The sequence below is a fragment of the Sorex araneus genome, chromosome 5 (genome assembly GCF_027595985.1).
Source record: "Sorex araneus isolate mSorAra2 chromosome 5, mSorAra2.pri, whole genome shotgun sequence".
NCBI lineage: Eukaryota > Metazoa > Chordata > Mammalia > Eulipotyphla > Soricidae > Sorex > Sorex araneus.
Window position 1 is genome coordinate 110,028,401 of NC_073306.1, and position 18,892 is coordinate 110,047,292.

General features: G+C 49.3%; 1 long non-coding RNA gene across 10 annotated transcripts in view; it reads right to left on the reverse strand.

Moving 5' to 3' along the window:
- LOC129404825 (uncharacterized) overlaps positions 1 to 18,892 on the reverse strand; it is a 44,768-nt gene that overhangs the window by 11,728 nt on the left and 14,148 nt on the right. For 5 of the 10 annotated variants that reach the window (XR_008630156.1, XR_008630157.1, XR_008630151.1 and 2 more), the window contains 4 exons: positions 10,536 to 10,626; positions 6,290 to 6,386; positions 5,696 to 5,820; positions 4,869 to 4,949 (listed from right to left, as the gene is read on the reverse strand). This is a non-coding gene — a long non-coding RNA (uncharacterized LOC129404825). Of the gene's footprint in view, positions 1 to 4,868; positions 4,950 to 5,695; positions 5,821 to 6,289; positions 6,387 to 10,535; positions 10,627 to 16,387; positions 16,512 to 18,892 lie in introns of those variants that run through there. The other 5 variants (XR_008630155.1, XR_008630158.1, XR_008630159.1 and 2 more) reach the window with 5 other exon arrangements.

The following is an 18,892-nucleotide window of genomic DNA, read 5'->3' on the forward strand; positions in this document are numbered from 1 at the left end:
TCAGCCCAGGGCACCCCCTTTCCCTCCAACTCCGCTCCCAAAGCTCTGACAATGGCGGCCAATAGGAAATGCTGCCACCCTCACTTCCGGCCAGAGTTTTAAAGGGCCAGACTCCAACTATTCCTGACCGGGTACTTTCTCTAAGGAAAGTTGGATTTTTTTCCGTTTCTCATCTTGGATCAGGTCAGCAGGAAATCTGTGGGGTCAACAACTACCAGATACACAAAGTATGAAGCCAAAGTGTATATGTTTTCACTAAGCAAATAAAATCCACAAGGATTTCCTTGCAAGTAACCACTAGTAAGTGCCCCAACCCTGACCCCTAACCAACACCACAAAAAACAATGCTCAGAAATCACTGAGCGTTAATATACAGATATCATAATGTTTTCTGTTCAATGACCATTTTTGGGGGGCACGTTCTGTTGTGCCGAGCACTTTTCCCTGACTGCTCAGGGATCACTCCACACTGGGCTCGGGGAACCCTCTGGGGTTCTAACCATGGATCCTGGGTCAGCACCTCCCAACTGAACTGTCCTGATTGTTGTTTACATTGCACTGAACTTCCAATTGCTGGAGTAGCTCCAACTGTTCATGTATTCAGTTACAGGAGTGGGCTAGAAACTAAGTGAATCACATGCCCAGAATTAGTTAAACTAATTTCGTGGGTGACCCAGAATCAGGGTTAGGAATTGGTGAATGGAAAAGTATTATATGTGTAATCAATATTCCTTTATATGGGTCTGTGTGTGCTCATAGCCATTGGTGTTCTCACGCTGCACTTCTCACGCTGACAACCACCTTTCAAGTCACATTGTCGCTCCACTGAACTATCCCGCCAGCATAAAAATATTCCACAGGAGAATCTTGTCATTCACTCCTATTTGGTGACCACATTCTCAAGTCAAATTGCAGCAATAACAAATCCTCATGCTGTGGTTTGAGTTCTAAAATCAATCACAGCAATCAAGGTAAGAATTAGTCGAATAATCCCTGGGTGGATAGGCCGGGCAGGTGGAGGGCATCTCTGGTTCTCACAGTCAAACAGGCACCCAGCAAATGGAAAGTCCTTCGGGAGGATCGCTGTGAGGAGCCTGACTATCCTCAAACTAGTTCTTGGGCTTTTGTATTTGACTAGAACGGTGACAATTGGTGGAGCATAAAGGATACTGGTGATCAAATCCCAGTCGGGCATGGGTAAGACCAACACCCTCCCCTCCCCGTTGTACTGTCGCTCCTCCCAACTAGCTTTGTTATGGGTGCAATCCTTCACTGTTAAACATAAATGTGGAAGAAAATCTCTTAGTGGGTCAGAGAGAGAACAGCAGGTTGGTGTACAGGGTGTCAGGGGCTGTTCCCTGAGTACCGCACAAAGGAAGGCTTGAGGACCACGAGGAAAAACCTACAGCAACACAAGGCCCCACAACAAAATAAAAGGTTCCTGGACAGGGTCCAGCACAGTCCTGTGGTGTCAGGGTCAGGAAGACCAAGCCCCGCCCCCCCTCACAGTAGACCCAGAGCTCAGCCCCGCACCCTCCCGCCACTGCCTGATCTGAGGAGGTGGCAATGGTGGCCAAAGGGTTCCCCCAGGATCACATACTAACACACACAACCCCTGTGTCTCAGTACAACCTCACCACATCCTGCAAAAAAATGCATCCCCCTTAAGCCTCCACCGAGACTCCAGAACTGCCGGGGTATCGGGAAACAAGTGAACAACAAGCATGAAAGTGCCCCTCACACTACCGCGTCCCCATCACTCACAGTGTGGTGACGGGGATGAGCAAGGCTCTCACGTGGGTTCTCGTGTCCTGTCACAAAATTGGCCTTCACAGTCAGTTTTCCGAGAGACCCTATATTCTCCTTTATCCATGTGCCCTTTATAATGTTTCCAGGATACCAGCCACTGGAGGCACTGAGTTCAATCTCCCTGGGTACAGAGGCAGGAGTAAACCCAAGCACCCAAGCAAGGACAAAGTTCACAAGCCCACCAAATGTGTATTAAAATAAAAAACAAAGGGGAGAGTGTGGACTGATAGCACAGTGGGTAAGGTGATGGACATACACACGGCCGACCCGGGTTCAATGCCCAGCATCCCATATGGCCCTCAGAGGACATCCAGGAGTAATTCTGAGTGCCTGAGCCAGGAGTAACCCCTGTGCAACACCTGGTGTAACCCCCCACAAAAAAGGGAAGATGGGGGTAGGGAGATAGTACAGCAGGTGGGCAAAGGTCTTGCCCATCAATCCAGGTTCCATCCCTGACAACCCCATACGGTCCCCCACCAGCCAGGCATGATCCCTGAGTGCAGAGCCCAGGAAAAAACCCTGAGTCCTGCAGGTTTGTCCCAAAGCAAATTTCAAAGACCAAAAAGAGTCCAATGGAGGCAATGCACCGGATTGGGGAACATGCTTTGCACGCAGGGACCTCTGATTTGATGCCAGGCGCCATCTGGTCTCTGAAGATCACTTGAAGTGACCCCAAGCACTGAGTCAAACAGCAACTGACCCCATTTCTCCGCGCCCGCACCCCCAGAATGACTGACGAAGAGGATGGAGCTGCTTGGGACACCGGCAGCCCACCAGCAACCTGCAGTATGTGACTTGAGAGTTTCCGCCAGGTCCCCCGTGCGGAAATCTCTCTCTCTCTCTCCTTCAACTTTTCCCCTGGACTTTAGACAGAAACCCAAAACCGCGCGGCCGCTGCCGCGCGACCTAATGTCATCTTAGTATCAGCAGTATGTAATGGTTCCTTCTTAATGGGTCGGACTTTTGTGGGTGATCCTAACAAGAATAGTAAGTATTTTGTTGAAATATTGAAGGCAATCAAAATGGTAGCCATCTCTCTAGACTGAACTAAGCTATATCCTCACGCTGGCTGAGAAGAAATATCCTTCTTTCTCGGGAAGAAACGTGGCATGGTGTCAAACATAGTGTGATGTCCATTAAGCAAACAGACCTGGTGGCGTGGGAATGGGAAATAAGGGGAAAAATTAGGTACATGGACCAGCGGGACGCTGGTGGTATCTCGAGCCGGAGCCGCTATCAGCGCAAGAGCTTTGGTTCCAGAAACTGCTTCCAGACACTCTACTAGACTATCAACTAAGCCAGAGCCCCACGCCGGCTGATGACGGGAAATAACCATCCTCTTCGGTTTTTTTTCCCTTTGTCAGACAGCGTGGCGATTACTAAACAGGCGTGAACTCGGTGGCGCGGGGCAAGGGGGAAAAAGAAAAGTTATGTAACAAACAGCAGGACTTAATATCTCTATATGCTTAGTAATGGAGAATTATCAAATGCCTCATTGGCAATAGGACTGTCTTTTTCTTTTTGGGGGGAAACCCCAGCAACGGTAGTGAGTTGTGTGTTGAAACATGGAATGTAATCGAGATAAGCGCAAATGAAGTGAAACTTATCACGTATAAGGGTGGGGACTAGGGAGGTGGGAGGGGGCGGCAGATAGACTGGGGGGGTTGGGGATGGAAGATGGGCACTGGTGAAGGGAGGGGTGTTTGAATATTGTATAACTGACATAATCCTGAGAACTTTGTAACCCTCCACTTGGTGATTCAATAAAAAAAAAAAAAAAAAAAAAAAACAGCAACTGAGGGGATGAGACTCTTCTAAATAAATGATCTTAGGGGCTGCAATGACAACATAGTGGCAGGGCATTTGCCTTGCACGCAATCCACGTGGTTTGAATTCCAGCATTCCATAGCTCAGGGTTCCCCACTTCAGTCAGGAGGAACCAGCCTCCACCCACATTTCAGGCTGATGAGCCCAGAAATCCCTCACAGGAAACCAGATGTGCTACAATGACACTATACCAGAAGGTTCCTGCAGGTTCTGGGCTTGCCAGCAGCCACCCCAGGATTAAATCTGATGAGCACTGCAGAGGGTAACACCTGAGTATAGACTTAGCAGGACCAAATAAAGCAACACTGAGTTGGACCAACACACGAGACACCCCTCCCCCGCCAATGCCACATCCCACAGTCCCTGTTCTGTGTTCCAGGGATGAGAAGGGACACACAATGTCCAGCAAGTGACTCAAAGCTGTGTGAGGACATGTGGGCCCGTAGGACTCAGAAGTCCTCTTTCAGGGCCACCCCAAATCCTTCCCATGGAATGTGTAAGTGACTTGACCCCCAATACCTCTGCTGGCCCTAGATCTTTTGCTCCCTCAGAACTGCACATACACAGCAGCGAGTGAACAAGAGACAGTGACTAAACAGGCGAGGCTCTCTCAGCAGGAAGAACAAAACAGGGGAAATGCATGTCCCGGGGCCAGTCACTGGAGCAGCCAGGGTGCAGACAGGCCTGTACTCCTGGGTCCTGCTGACAGTCCGGGGTGAATCCGGAGCAAAGAGCTAAGAGGAAACCATGAGCAGCTGCACTGTGGCACAAAATCAAAAATGAAAGAACACAAAGTAGCAGGATGGAGTAACAGGACAGTGAGTCCAGGAAACCCGGGTAGGGCTGGCGATCCCTGCTGTCCATATGGTCCAGCAAGAACCCTGAGGTGCAATGTTGGAGTGCAGAGCCAGGAATACTCCCAAGAATCACAGGGTGTGGCCCCCCATCACCTCCCCAACAAAACAACCCCCATCAAGTAGTTAGCCTTATACCACTAGTACCCAATAAGATCCGAGTCTGACACCAGTGACCCAGGAGCACAGAGTTGGGAGTACTTCTTGACCACAATTAAGTCTAAATATAACAAAACAAATAGGGACAAAAGTGGCCTCAGAGATCACTCAGTCACCCCTGCCAGGAACCCTGTCCCAGGGCTCCCTCATAAAATAGCTCAAGACAGATCGGCCAGGAAGCTTGTTCACATCCGTGTCCTCCTGTCACTCTTCTCCTACCTGTGGACAGTGAATCAGAAAGCGTGTCACCATCTTCCCATCTCTAATTCCTGAGGATCTGAAATAAGCTCTGTGCAAGACCTGGAGGAGAAGTCAGAGCCATGAGCACCACAGAGCAGCACAATCTACCAACCTTGCCCAGAAGTCCCAGCACTGCAACTGGAAACTCTCTGACCAGCAAAAACAATCCGGCACCAGATCTCTGACCCACCTGGAAGACACTGCCAGAAGCTCCTTCCTCTCCTGCAGACACAAGTGGGTTGGTATCCGGGCTGTCTGACCAGACCAGAGTGTTGGGCTCGGCTACAGGAGAGGAAACTGAGCCCTGGGACCTTCCCTGAATCCTACAAGAAGGTCCGTACAGGCCCGCACCAGGGCTGCCCCTTGTCCGGCCCCCAGTGAACACAGCCCTGAAAGTGGCTCTGCCATGGGGCAGCTAAAGGAATTCAGCAGGGATGAACATTCAGTCACCCTCTGGCAGGGTGGACAGGGAAACGTGCATGGGACATTTCTACTGGAGCCCAGGGTCACTTCTATGTCCAGGTCAGCCCAAGGTACAGCCCCAGGTCTGTTCAGTTAGTACCCATCTCTTCTGGGTCCTGACTTACGCTAATCCCAATCAGCACAACTGCATAGGCCTCACCCAGCACTCGCTCCTGTCTTGCAGCAATATATTTGAGAACTGTACAAACAGCGTGTTGTAGCGTATAAGTATCCTATATCTGGGTGTTGATTAAGAACCATGATATGAACTATTTCTATTATTTAACTACAAATCTTTTATTCCGGGGCACAGAGAGGTAGTACAGCATAAACTATCAGCTTACCCAAGACCAGTACCCATGCAAAGCTTATGGGCGACTGGCAGCAGTGATTCCTGAGTTCAGAGTCAGGAGTAAGGCCTGAGCACTTTAGGGTGTGGCGCAGAAGTACGGCAACAACAAAATGGGAACTAACAAAGGAGGGGGAAAAAAAGAAAAATTCACATGCAAAGACAAATTCTCACATGAACATTTAAACAGTCAAAGAGCGTGTCCTTAAAAGCTTGTTTAACGGCTTTTTCTATGCAGCAGAAGCCTATGGTTTCTCCTGAATCCTCATTCTTCTCTGTCTCTGCTCTCATATATTTCATGTGTGTGTGTATGTTGGACCAGAAAAGGCAGTGCTCAGGAGTGATCCCTAGCTCTGCACTCAGGGATCATTCTCGGCAGGTATGAGGAATCCTGAGGTGCAGGGCTCAGCCTTTGCTTGGCAGGTGCGAGGCATGCACCCTAATCTCTGTAATACGACTCCTGGCATTGCTGAGTAAAATCTTCCCCAGAACACTAGAAGTAATCCCTGAGTAAAGCTCCCCTGTCCACAAAACACTATCTGCCTCCAAACACAGAACCCAGAAAAACAAAACTACTCACTGTACTCACCCAGTGGGCAGTCTCCGGGAGTCACCAGATCAGGGAGATCTGAAATGAGAGGGGCTTCGCTTCTTGACGTGTGAGAATAAAAATTCAAATTCCTGACCTAAACAAAAAAAAAATTTTGGGGTAAGACAGATAATCAGGTAAGATGTTTGCCTAGCTGGCCCCAACCAATCTTCCACATCTGATACGACCCCCTGAGCACCGAGGGAATAATTCCTGAGCCCAGAGAAAGGAGTAAAACCTGAGCATCTCTGGGTGTAATGCCTTTGAAAAAATTATAAACAGCAAACCAAAATAGGGTAAAACGTAAATTTTCTTTGGCAAACCCCAGTCCCTTTTGATACCCACATCCGGAAGGTGCTCAGGGGACCATATGGGATGCTGGGAATCAAACCCAGGTTGGCTGCATGGAAGGCAAATGCCATACTCGCTGTGCTGTCGCTCCAGCCCCCAACCCATTTACCCTATTAAAGAACATTTCCAGGGCCATTTTATTAAGATGGTATCTTTTCGAAATATATAGCTTAATCCATATCAAAGTCTAAAATAATATCTTGAATGCGATGTATGCAAAAAGATGATAAAGCAGGTAAGATGCTTGTAAATATGGGCGACCTGTATTCCAACCCCAGCATCCATGAATGTGTGAACGCTCTCAGGGACGAAGCCCTGACCAGGTGTAGGCCTGACCACAGTCCCTCAGGCATAAAACAGGAAGGCCTGAACAATGAAGGTTTGGCTCATTTTTGATTTATGATTCTCGGCAACATTGTGGTTGATGTCCCTTCAAAACACAGCCTCTTAGCCAAGACAGAATCAGGGCAAAGATTAAGAGAATGGTGAACCTTGGCAGTCCTGAGTGAGGGGCATTTATGCATGTATGTCTTTAATTTACTAAAGACAAAAAGCGCAAACTGTTGTTAAAATGTCTAGGATTGGGGCTGGAGCGATAGCACAGCGGGTAGGGTGTTTGCCTTGCAGGCAACTGACCCGGGTTCGAATCCCAGCATCCCATATGGTCTCCTGAGCACTGCCAGGAGTAATTCCTGAGTGCAGAACCAGGAGTAACCCCTGTGCATCGCCGGGTGTGACCCAAAAAGCAAAAAAAAAATAAAATAAAATGTCTAGGATTAAAATTGATGAGAAAACTAAGTTGCAATATCAAATAGGTGTAGAAAATAAACTTATGTGAATATTGTTATATCTAAAAGATAGTGCTGAGAGTATCCTGCCCGCACGGCAGAGCCTGGCAAACTCCTCGTGGCGTATTCAATATGCCAAAACAGTAACACTGATGGGTCTCATTCCCCTGACTCTGAAAGAGCCTCCAATGTAGCACCGTTGGGAACGACAGGTAAAGAGAGGCTGCTAAGATCTCAGGGCTAGGACTAATGGAGACGTTACTGGTGCCCGCCCAAGCAAATCCATGAACAATGGAATGACAGTGATATGCTACCTGCCCCGAAAACATAATCAGCCCAATGACTGAAGAGGCCCCCCAAGGAACGGCCCGGGAACATTCCCGGGTGACCCCCAGCCCCAGCCCGAGACCCCCGGGGGCTCCGAGTGTCCCCGCAGGAACCAATGGGGAGGCGGCCGCGCACGCCCCGCCGACGTGCGGGAAACTGGGGAACTGAGGCTCCCTCTTGTCTCTCTCTGTGGCCGGGCCTGAGCGACAGGGCAGCGGGGAGGGCGGGGCCTTGTCGACACCCCACAGGGTCCTCTGACCCCCGGAGGATCCCGAGTGCAGAGCCCGGAGTTGCCCCGAGCCCCGCTGGGCGCGGCCAGGCCTCCCTGGGACTCGCGCCCGCCGGCAGCCCTGAGGTAAGTTCCCTCAGAATCCCCCTCGTCTCCCTGAAGGGCAGGAACGAACTGGACAAACCTCGGCAGGGCGAGGGGGCCACCCGGGTGGGGCTGCCACCCCAGGCCATGGCAGTGATCGACCCCGCAGGGATCCCCTGTCCGCTCTGGGCACCACCTTCCTCTCAAACCGCTCCTCATGCTCGGACAATGGCGGCCTACTGGAAATTCCACCCACTTCAGACAGGGACTCTGTGACGTCACCACACTTCCGGCCGGAGTTTTAAAGGGCCAGACTGCAACTAATCCTGACCAAGTACTTTCTGGTCAGGAAAGTTGATTTTTTTCCTGTTTTTCGTCTTGGATCAGGTCAGCAGGAAATCTGTGGGGTCTCCAACTACCGGATAGACAGAGTATGAAGTCAAAGATTTTATATTTTCACAAAGTGAATAAAATGCACAAAGATTGCAAATACCCACCAGTAAGCACCCCAACCCTGACCCCCAACCAACACAACAAAAAAATAATGCTCAGAAATCACTGGGCGTTAATATCCAGATATCACAATCACAATGTTTTCCGTTCATTTAAACCGTTTTGAGGGGGCATGTTCTGTAGTGCTGAGCACTTTTCCGTGACTGCTCAGGGATCACTCCACACTGGGCTCGGGGAACCTTCTGGGGTTTCAACCATGGATCCTGGGTCAGCACCTCCCAGCTGGACTCTCCTAGCCTTGATTGTTGTTTACATTGCACTGAACTTCCAATTGCTGCAGGAGCTCCAACTGTTCATGTATTCAGTTACAGGAGTGAGCTAGAAACTAAGTGAATCACATGCCCAGAATTAGTTAAACTAATTTTGTGGGTGACCCAGAATCAGGCTTAGGAATTGGGGAATGTTTAAGTATTATATCTATAATCAATATTCCTTTATATGTGACTGTGTGTGCTCATAGCCATTGGTGTTCTCATGCTGCTCCTAGCTCTGTGCTCAGCAACTCTTCAAACAGTGCTCAAGTTCGACTATGCACTAAATTGAACTGGGATCTAAAATGGATCAGCCATTGGGCTGGAGAGATAGCACAGTGGGTAGGGCGTTTGCCTTGCATGCGCCCAACCCTGGTTCGATTCCCAGCATCCCATATGGTCCCCTGCCTGAGCACCACCAGGGGTAATTCCTGAGTGCAGAGCCAAGAGTGACCCCTGTGTATCGCCAGGTGTGACCCAAAAAGCAAAAAAAAAAAAAAAAAAAAATGGATCAGCCACATGAACAGAAGGTCCCTTCCCTGCTCTCTAATGAGTAGTCATATAGTAGTTTAGCAGTGGGTGAATTGCACTGTAGCACTGTGGTCCAGTGGTACATCAATTTGCTCGATAGTACAGAGGGAAGAGTGCTGACCTTGCATTCGGCCAACCCAGGTTCGATCCCCGGCATCCTAGATGGTCCCAGAAGCACCGCCAGGAATAATTCCTGAGTGCAAAGCCAGGAGTAACCCCTGAATGGGTGAATTGTAGCACTGTCATTTGGTTTTTCATTTATTTTCTCAAGCGAGCACCAGTATTGTCTCCATTGTGAGATTTGTTACTGGTTTTTGGCATATCAAATACACCACAGTCAGCCTGACAGGCTCTGCCATGCAGGCGGATACTCTCGGTAGCTTGACGGGCTCTCCGAGAGCGACAGAGGAACCAAACCAAGGTTGGCTGTTGAGTATAAGTATCCCATATCTGGCTGTTTACGAAGGACAATGATATGAACTATTTCTATTATTTAACTAGAAATCTTCTATTCTGGGGGACAGAATGATAGTACAGCATGTATTAATAGCTTACCCAAGGCCAATAACCGCGCAAACCTTATGAGCAACTGGCAGCAGTGATCCCTGAGTTTAGAGTCAGGAGTAAGGCCTGAGCACTGTAGGGTGTGGCCCAGAAGTACAGCGACAACTAAATGGAAATTAACAAAGGAGTGGGAAAAAAATAAAAGTTCACATGCAAAGACAAATTGTCACATGAAACATTTAAACAGTGATAGAGCATGTCCTTAAAACCCTGTTTAATGGCTTTTTCTATGCTGTAGAAGCCTATGGTTTCTCTTGAATCCTCATTCTTCTCTGTCTTTGCTCTCACATATTTGTGTGTGTGTGTGTGTGTGTGTGTGTGTGTGTGTGTGTGTGTGTGTGTTTTGGCCAGAATCGGCAGTGCTCAGGAGTGATTTCTAGCTCTGCACTCAGGGATCAGTCTCAGCAGGTATGAGGAATCCTGAGGTGCAGGGCGCAGCTTTTGCTTGGCAGGTGCGAGGTGAGTGTCCTAATCTCTGTACTACGGCTCCTGGCATTGCTGAGTAGAATCTTCCCAAGCACACTACAAGTGATCCTAAGTAAAGCTCCACAAAACCCTATCTGCTCCAAACACACAACCCAGAGAAACAAAATGACCCATGTACTCACCCAGTGGGCAGTCTCCGGGAGTCACCAGATCAGGGAGATTTGAAGTGACGGAGGCTTTGCTTCTTGACGTGTGAGAATAGAAATTCCTGACCTAAACGAAACACCAATTTTGGGGTAAAACAGATAATCAGGTAGGATGCTTGCCTTGCTGGCCCGAACCAATCTTCCGCATCCGATACAACCCTTTGAGCACCGAGGGAATAATTCCTGAGTCCAGAGAGAGGAGTCAAACCTGAGCATCTCTGGGTGGAACGCCTTTGGAAAAAATATTAACAGCAAACCAAAAATAGGGTAAAATGTAAATTTTCTTTGGCAAACCCCAGCCCCTTGTGAAAGCCACATTGGCAGTGCTCAGGGACCATATGGGATGCTGGGAATCAAACCCAGGTTGGCTGCATGAAAGGCAAATGCCATACCCGCTGTGCTATCGCTCCAGCCCCCAACCCATCTACCCTATTAAAGAACATTGCCAGGGCCATTCTCCTAAGATGATAGCTTTTGGAAATATATAGCCTTAATCCATATCAAAGTCTAAAATAATATCTTGAACGCTATGTATGCAGAGATGATAAAGCGGGTAAGGTGCTTGTAAATTTGGGCAACCTGTACTCCAACCCCAGCATCTGTGATGTCGTTGATCTCTCCCAGGGACGAAGCCCTGAGCGGAGAGCCAGGTGTAGGCCTGACCACAGTCCCTCAGGCATAAAACAGGAAGGCCTGAACAATAAAGGTTTGGCTCATTTTTGATTTATGATCTCGGCAACATTGTGATAGATGTCTACCATATATCCCTTCAAAAGGGAGCCTCTGAGCCAAGACAGAATCAGGGCAAAGATTAAGAGAATGGTGATGGGGCTGGAGTGATAGCACAGCGGGTAGGGCATTTGCCTTGCACGCGGCCGACCCGGGTTCAAATCCCAGCATCCCATATGGTCCCCTGAGCACCGCCAGGGATGATTCCTGAGTGCATGAGCCAGGAGTGACCCCTGTGCATTGCTGGGTGTGACCCAAAAAGCAAAAAAAAAAAAAAAAGCAACAACAAAAAAAAGAGAATGGTGAAACTTGGCAGTCCTGAGTGAGGGGCATTTATACATGTATGTATTTAATTTACAAAAGACAAAAAGCACAAACTTTTTAAAATGTCTCGGATTAAAATTGATGAGAAAACAAGCTTGCAATATCAAATATGTGTAGAAACAAATTTATGTGAATATTGTTATATCTGACAGATAGTGCTGAGAGTATCCTGCCCACACGGCAGAGCCTGGCAAACTCCTCATGGAGTATTTAATATGCCAGAACAGTAACATTGATGGGTCTCTATCCCCTGACCCTGAAAGAACCTCCAATGCAGCACTGTTGGGGATGACAGGTAAAGCTAGCTGCTAAAATCTCAGGCCAAGACTAATGGAGACGTTACTTGCGCCCGCCCAAGCAAATCCATGAACAATGGAATGACAGTGATACAGAGATTGTTATATCTGATTACAGGATTTTTAAGACTCTCTAAGAATTTTTGAATCTTTTTGTTGCTTCAAGAGGTATTATCTATTTATGTTTATTTCTTGGAGCAATAGCACAGCGGGTAGGACGTTTCCCTTGCACGTGAGGTTTGATTCCTCCGTCCCTCTCGGAGACCGGCAAGCTACCGAGAGTATGCCACCCGAATGGCAGAGTCTGGCAAGCTACCTGTGGCTTATTTGATATGTGAAAAACAGTAACCACAAGTCTCACAATGGAGACGTTCCTTGTGCTGCTCGAGCAAAACAATGAACAATGGGACGACAATACAGTACAGTGCAGTTTTATTTAGTCACCTTAATCCTGACTTCCATCGCAAAGACCCATTATTTACAAGTTAACATACACGCAAAATCAAATGCTGGTCACTACGACGCCCAGGTCATAATCAGCAAGTACCTTTCCCATATATTAATGATGTTACTGGAAGCTTGTCACACGCTACCTGGATTATTCGCTTCTTGGCTGCACTCATCCTGCCCGCTAACACTCCTGGTCCAAACAAAACTTCTCTTCCATAGAGGAGGCTGTTCTGAAGGGATCGACTCATGCATTATGCATTTTATGATGTCTAAAAGCCCTGAGAGTTATACATGGGTCTTCCAACATTTACAAACACAAGATTTCTCTCCGTTATACGTTTTCATATGTCTAGTAGGGGTTACAGATTGAGTGAAGGCCTTGCACATTCCTTACATATATAAGATTTCTCTCCACTATAATGTTTCAAATGCATAGTAAGGCTAGAGGGCAGACTAAAGGCCTTCCCAGAAGTTGATTATGTGATTTCTTTTCGGTATGATTTTTTTCTGTGCTTAATAAGATGCCAAGTTTGAGTGAAGGCCTTCCTACAGTCCTTACATATGTAGGGTCTGTCTCCAAGATCAATTTTCCTGTGACTCTAAGGCTTGAGGGCATAATGTATGCCTTCCCACATTGCTCACATATGTAAGTTTTCTTTCCAGTACGAATATGCTATGTGTAATAAGGAGTGAGTGAATGTGTTCCCACAGTCCTTATAAATATGAGAGCCATCCTTAATTCATCTCAAAGTAGGTAAAAATGACTCGACCCTGAGGTCCTTTGCACCAACTCCCTGGGACAGGCATATGCCCAGAACTGCACACACAGCAGCGTGTGAACGTGAGACTGTGTGACAGAGCAGGTGAGTCTCTGAGCTGGAAGGACAATATAGGGCAAATGCCAGTCCCGAGGCCTGAGACATTTGTAGCCATCAGGGTACATACATACCCCACATACCTAGGGTCACCAGATGCTCCTAAGGGGTGAATCTGGAGTAGAGAGCCAAGAGGAAGCCCTGAGCAACTCCACTGTGGCAAAAAAATAAACATGAAAGAAACCAGAGCAGCAGGATGGAGTAACATGACAGCGGGTCCATGGACAGTGGGTAGGGCTGGTGATACCGCCCTCCCATATGGCCCCTCTAACACTGCAAGATGGAAACCTGCGTACTGAGTCAGAAATAACCTCTGAGAACCATGGGGTATGGCCCCTCCCCTTCAGCCACTTCCAAAATAAAAACACCCAAATGAGTGTAATCAGCGTTGGGCCCCTTGCACCCCATATAGTCCCCTATCCTGACAAGAGTGATCCTTGAGCACCACTACTGTGGCCCATTCAAATCAACAAAATAAACAACAAAAAAGTGGCCTCAAACAGAGAGCCGGTCCTCAGGCCAGGAGTCACATCCCATCTCTCCTTCCTGAAACTACCCGAGACTCGTGGCCCACTGTGACCCGTCACTGCACAGCGTCCTCTTGTCACTCTCCTGCCTGCGAATGGTGTGGCAGAGGGTGTGTCACCATCTCCTGCCTTTGTTTTTCCTGTGGATCAGAGGAGGCTCCAAGGAAAGGACTGAGCTGTGAGCACCATAGAGGAGCACAGCCAGCCCCACCCCCACCTGACCAGAAGTCCCTGCACTGGAGCAGAAATGTAGTGACCAGACGGAGACTTAACACCGGCTCACAGACCCATCCTCGGGGAAACACGGACAGATGCTCCTGCCTGTCCAGGGGACAGAGAAGTGGGTTGTGACTCGGCAGCGTACTGGGACAGGAGCGCTCGGCTAAGCCTACAGGGGAGGAAACCACAGCCCTGTCAAGCCCCGGGACTCCACCCAGGCTCACAGGAAGGTCCCTAAAACCAGGGACTCTGAGGACAGGAGCTTCTGCGCAGATGCGGCCGCTGCAGGCCCCAGTGGTCACAGCCCCATTAAAGGCTCTGCCATGGGAGCACCCACAGGGACTCTCCAGGGAACAGAAAAGGGGGTTTGGATAAACCTTCAGCTGCCCTCTTGCAGAGTGGATGGGGCATGGGCCTGGGCGCATGAGAGGAACATAGTCTGGCATGATGGGAGTGGGGGTGCACAGAGATGAGGTCCAGCAGTTAGAGGCCATGGCAGGTCTACTGGTGCTGGGGCTCCCAGTATGATGCCAGTATGCAGCACAGACTGCAGTTTCAAAGCACTTTCAAAGGTTTTCAGGTGTCAGAAAGAAAAAACAGTGGGCAGGGCACTTGTCATGCATGTGGCTGACTTAACTTCATATGCTGAATCCCGGAGAAATACTGGGTGACCCTCCCATCACCTCACAAAACAAAACGGAATTCCCTGCCACAGAGACAGGGTGGGGTGGTGGGTTATGGAGTCCCCTCATCTTGCAGGATGTGATCAATGAGCAGAGCAAGAAGTAACCCATTAACATCGCAGAAATGACCAACTGAAAAATCAAACTATTATGCTGTGGCAGTCTGCTTCCAAGGACAGGGCCTGCACTCCTGGCCTATCTCGTACTCCAGTTCAAATGCTGTATGAATCCTGTGAACTCTCTGATAAGAACAAATTGGCAGGCCGGTGGAGTCTAGGACAAGGCCCAACTGGTACAGTTCATGGCAGGTCCTGGTGTGACCTTGCAGCTCCTGGTGTGAACCTGAGCTGAAAACAGGCTGTGATTTCCGAGGTTTGCATCCGTCCAACTCAACTTTACACCCTGAATCCCTGAGTACTGCTGGATTTGAGATCACCACTCCCCTCCCCTCTGACAAAGGCATAAAGTCGTCTGCGAACAGCGATATGTAAAATGCAGCAATAAATCTCAAGGCTCAATTCTTTGGTTTGTTTTATTTTGCGCTACACCCTGGGATGATCAGAACTTACAGGTCAAGTTTTCACAGATTATGTCATTTTACTCATTTAGTTATGTGATGCTCTGTAAGAAAAGTAGATGGAACATACATTTGCCCAAAAGAAATCTAAATGATTAAAGTCTATAATTTTATTCAGAGACTCCAACCCCTTCGTTTCCAGCTGACAGCCTCTTGTTGGAAGTTTTTCAGTGTGTTCACATCTAAAAACTTACAATGAAGGTATGAACAGAGGGGCAGGAGAGGAGCACACCAGGCTGGAGTACATGCTGGCCACATGGAAGCTTGGGGACCTTCACCGTTACCCAATGTCACTGGTCCTGTGAGCAGAGCAGGGCACAGCCCTCAAGCACTGCCAGGTGTGCTGACAAACCCCACCCCATCTGTTCCCCAAGCAGTGCAGGGAAAGGAGCTCAAGGGCTGAGCACCTGCTTTACTTGGGGTAACATGGGACGGCTCCCCTATATCCAGAGACATGTGGACAGAGAGGTAGTGTCCCTGATCAACTCCAAGTTCGTAGCAAATAGAGGGAAACTAAAAGATGAGGTAGGAGAGAAGCCCACAACAGCCAAACAGAAGTTTGGAAGATACCAGGCAGTGCTCAAGGAACACTATGAGTACTGGGGAACAAACCCCTCAGACGCATGAAAGGTAAGAGCCCTGTCTGCTCTCCTATTGCTCGGCTTTTTTTTTTTTTTTTTTTTTTTTTTTTGCTTTTTGGGTCACACCTGGCGATGCACAGGGGTTATTCCTGGCTCTTCACTCAGTAATTACTCCTGGTGGTGCTCAGGGGACCATATGGGATGCCGGGAACTGAGTGCAGCCTGTGACCCCCGGCAGCTCCGAGTGTCCCTGCAGGAACCAATGGGGAGGCGGCCGCGCATGCCCCACTGACCTGCGGGGAAACTGGGGAAACTGAGGCTCCCTCTTGTCTCTCTTTCTCTGTGGTTGGGGCCTGAGCGACAGGGCAGCGGGGAGGGCGGGGCCTTTTCTGACAATCCATGGGGTCCCCTGACCCCGGAGGATCCCGAGCGCTGAGCCTGGAGTCACCCCGCGCCCCGCCTGGTGCGCCCTGGCCTCCCCGGGACTCGCACACACCCGCAGCCCTGAGGGAAGTTCCCTCAGAAACCCCCTCGTCTCCCTGAAGGGCAGGAACGAACGGGACGTACCTCAGCAGGACGCGGGGGCCACCTGGGTAGGGCCGCCGGCTAGGGCACTAAGCGACCGCACCAGGAACCCCTCTCCGCCTCAGGTACCCCCTTCCCCTCAGACCCCGCTCCCCAAGCTCTGAAAATGGAGGCCGACCGGAAATTCCACCACCCTGAGGCAGGGACTCTGTGACGTCACCCACACTTCCGGCCGGAGTTTTAAAGGGCCAGACTCCAACTATTCCTGACCGGGTACTTTCCGGTCAGGAAAGTTGATTTTTTCCCCGTTTCTCGTCTTGGATCAGGTAAGCAGGGAATCTGTGGGGTCTCCAACTACCGGATAGACAGAGTAGGGATTACCCGTATGGGGTTCTTTGAAACTAAACCTTAGAAAGCAGAAATTCTTGACCTAGTGGAAAATAACACAAAAGTAGGGAGGAGAGACAGTAAAGTGGGTAGGGAATCTGCCTTGCATGCAGCCAACCCAGATCAATCCCAGCATCCCTTGGAGTCCCCGAGTACCATCAGCAGAATTCCCGAGTGCAGAGCCGAATGTAAACCCTGAGCATCTCCTGATATGGTACACAAGCCCAACCAAAACAATAAGGAAAAACTTTCACTTGCAAACCCAAGCACGTGCAGGGACTAAGACACGGGTGGCCCCGCTACAACACGGCAGTCAATAAAGGAGAGAGGATAACTGGGTCTCCTGCTGCAGACGGCCCTGCCCGTGGAAGTGAGTCTGAAGGTTCTACTCGTGATGCCAGGGAAAAGGGCTCCTGACAGGGCCGAGCACAATCCAGTGCTGGCAGGTTCGGAAGGGCTAAGCCCCGCCCACTGCAGGCCCTGTAGCCCCGCACCCACCCGCCTCAGACCATTCCAGAACTGGAGGTGATCCTGGCCAAGGGGAGCCCCTGTGATCACTCGGTCACACTCGCGATCCCTGAACCCCGGCACAGCCCCCACTGCACCGCCCAAAGCCTCTGGATCCCTGAAAGCCTTCGCCACATCTCAGAAACCCCCTGATATCGGAACCAGTGAAAAACAAGCGCGACCTCGCCCCCCAATCTGGTGGGGCCTTGCCTTTTACAGTGCAAAGATGGGGAGGCTCGAGCACTCCCAGAAGGCCGCTCCGGTCCTGCCACAAAATTGGCCTTCACGCCGGGCTTCAATTCCTACACTACCCAGGACACTAACGGCAGACAGAGCCAGGCAACCACAGCTAGAATAGAAAGGATTCCGGAAGGGCCCTCTGTGATGTCACTTCCGTGTCTGCCAGGGGCCTTAAAGGGCCATGGCTCATATTTAGAGAACCCAGCTGAACTGGTGGTGCAAAGGGAACAGACTAAATAAAGGAGTGGAGAGACAGCTGATGGGGCGGTGGGCCACAGAGTGGGGAGCTGAGGGGGAAGAAGACCCCTGATCCTGTACTGGTCAGTTAAACATTGAACCAATGCTATCACAGTCCCTCATAAAAATGCGGGTGTGTTGATTGAAGGTAAAACAGGCAGGTAGGTACAAGACACCTGACACTGGCGAATTATCAAGATGGGGTGATATCAGTGACTCCAAAGCCAGCCCTGGAGATGCAGAGAGGAACTGGCCTAGCAGCAGCCCAGAGAGCTGGACAGACACTGGAAAGGGGAAAAGGCTGGAAGAACACAGTCTTTCGAGAAAGCCCCATCACTGGATTCTAGGCTACAAGGGAACTTATACGATGCTGGGAATCGAACCTGGGTTGGCTGCGTGGAAGGCAAATGCCATACCCGCTGTGCCATCGCTCCGGCCTCCAATCCATCTACCCTATTAAAGAACATTGCCAGGGCCATTCTCCTAAGATGATAGCTTTTGGAAATATACATCCATAATCCGTATGAAAGTCTGAAATAATATCTTGAATGCTATGTATGCAGAGAGAAGATAAAGCGGGTAAGGTGCTTGTAAATATGGGCAACCTGCATTCCAACCCCAGTATCCATGACGTGCGCGAACTCTCCCAGGGACTGAGCCGTGAGCTGAGAGCCAGGTGCAGGCCTGACCACAGTCCCTCAGGCATAAAGCAGGAAGGTCTAAACAATGAAGGTTTGGCTCATTTTTGATTTATGAGTCTCGGCAACACTGTGGTTGATATCTTCCATAAACCCCTTCAAAACAGGGTCTCTGAGCCAAGACAGAACCAGAGCAAACACTAAGACAATGGTGAATCTTAGCAGTCCCGAGTGAGGGGTGATTATGCATGTATGCATTTAATTTACTAAAGACAAAAAGCTAAAACTGTTGTTAAAAAGTTTCGGATTAAAATTGATGAGAAAACAAATGTGCAATATCAAATAGGTGCAGAAAATAAATTTATGTGAATATTGTTATATCTGAAAGATAGTACTGAGAGTATTGTGCCCGCATGGCAGAGCCTGGCAAGCTCCAAGTGGCTTATTCAATTTCCCAAAATGGAAACATTGATGGATCTCTTTCATTGGGAATGCGGAATAAAGGAAGGCTGCTGAAATCTCAGGGCTAGAACGAATG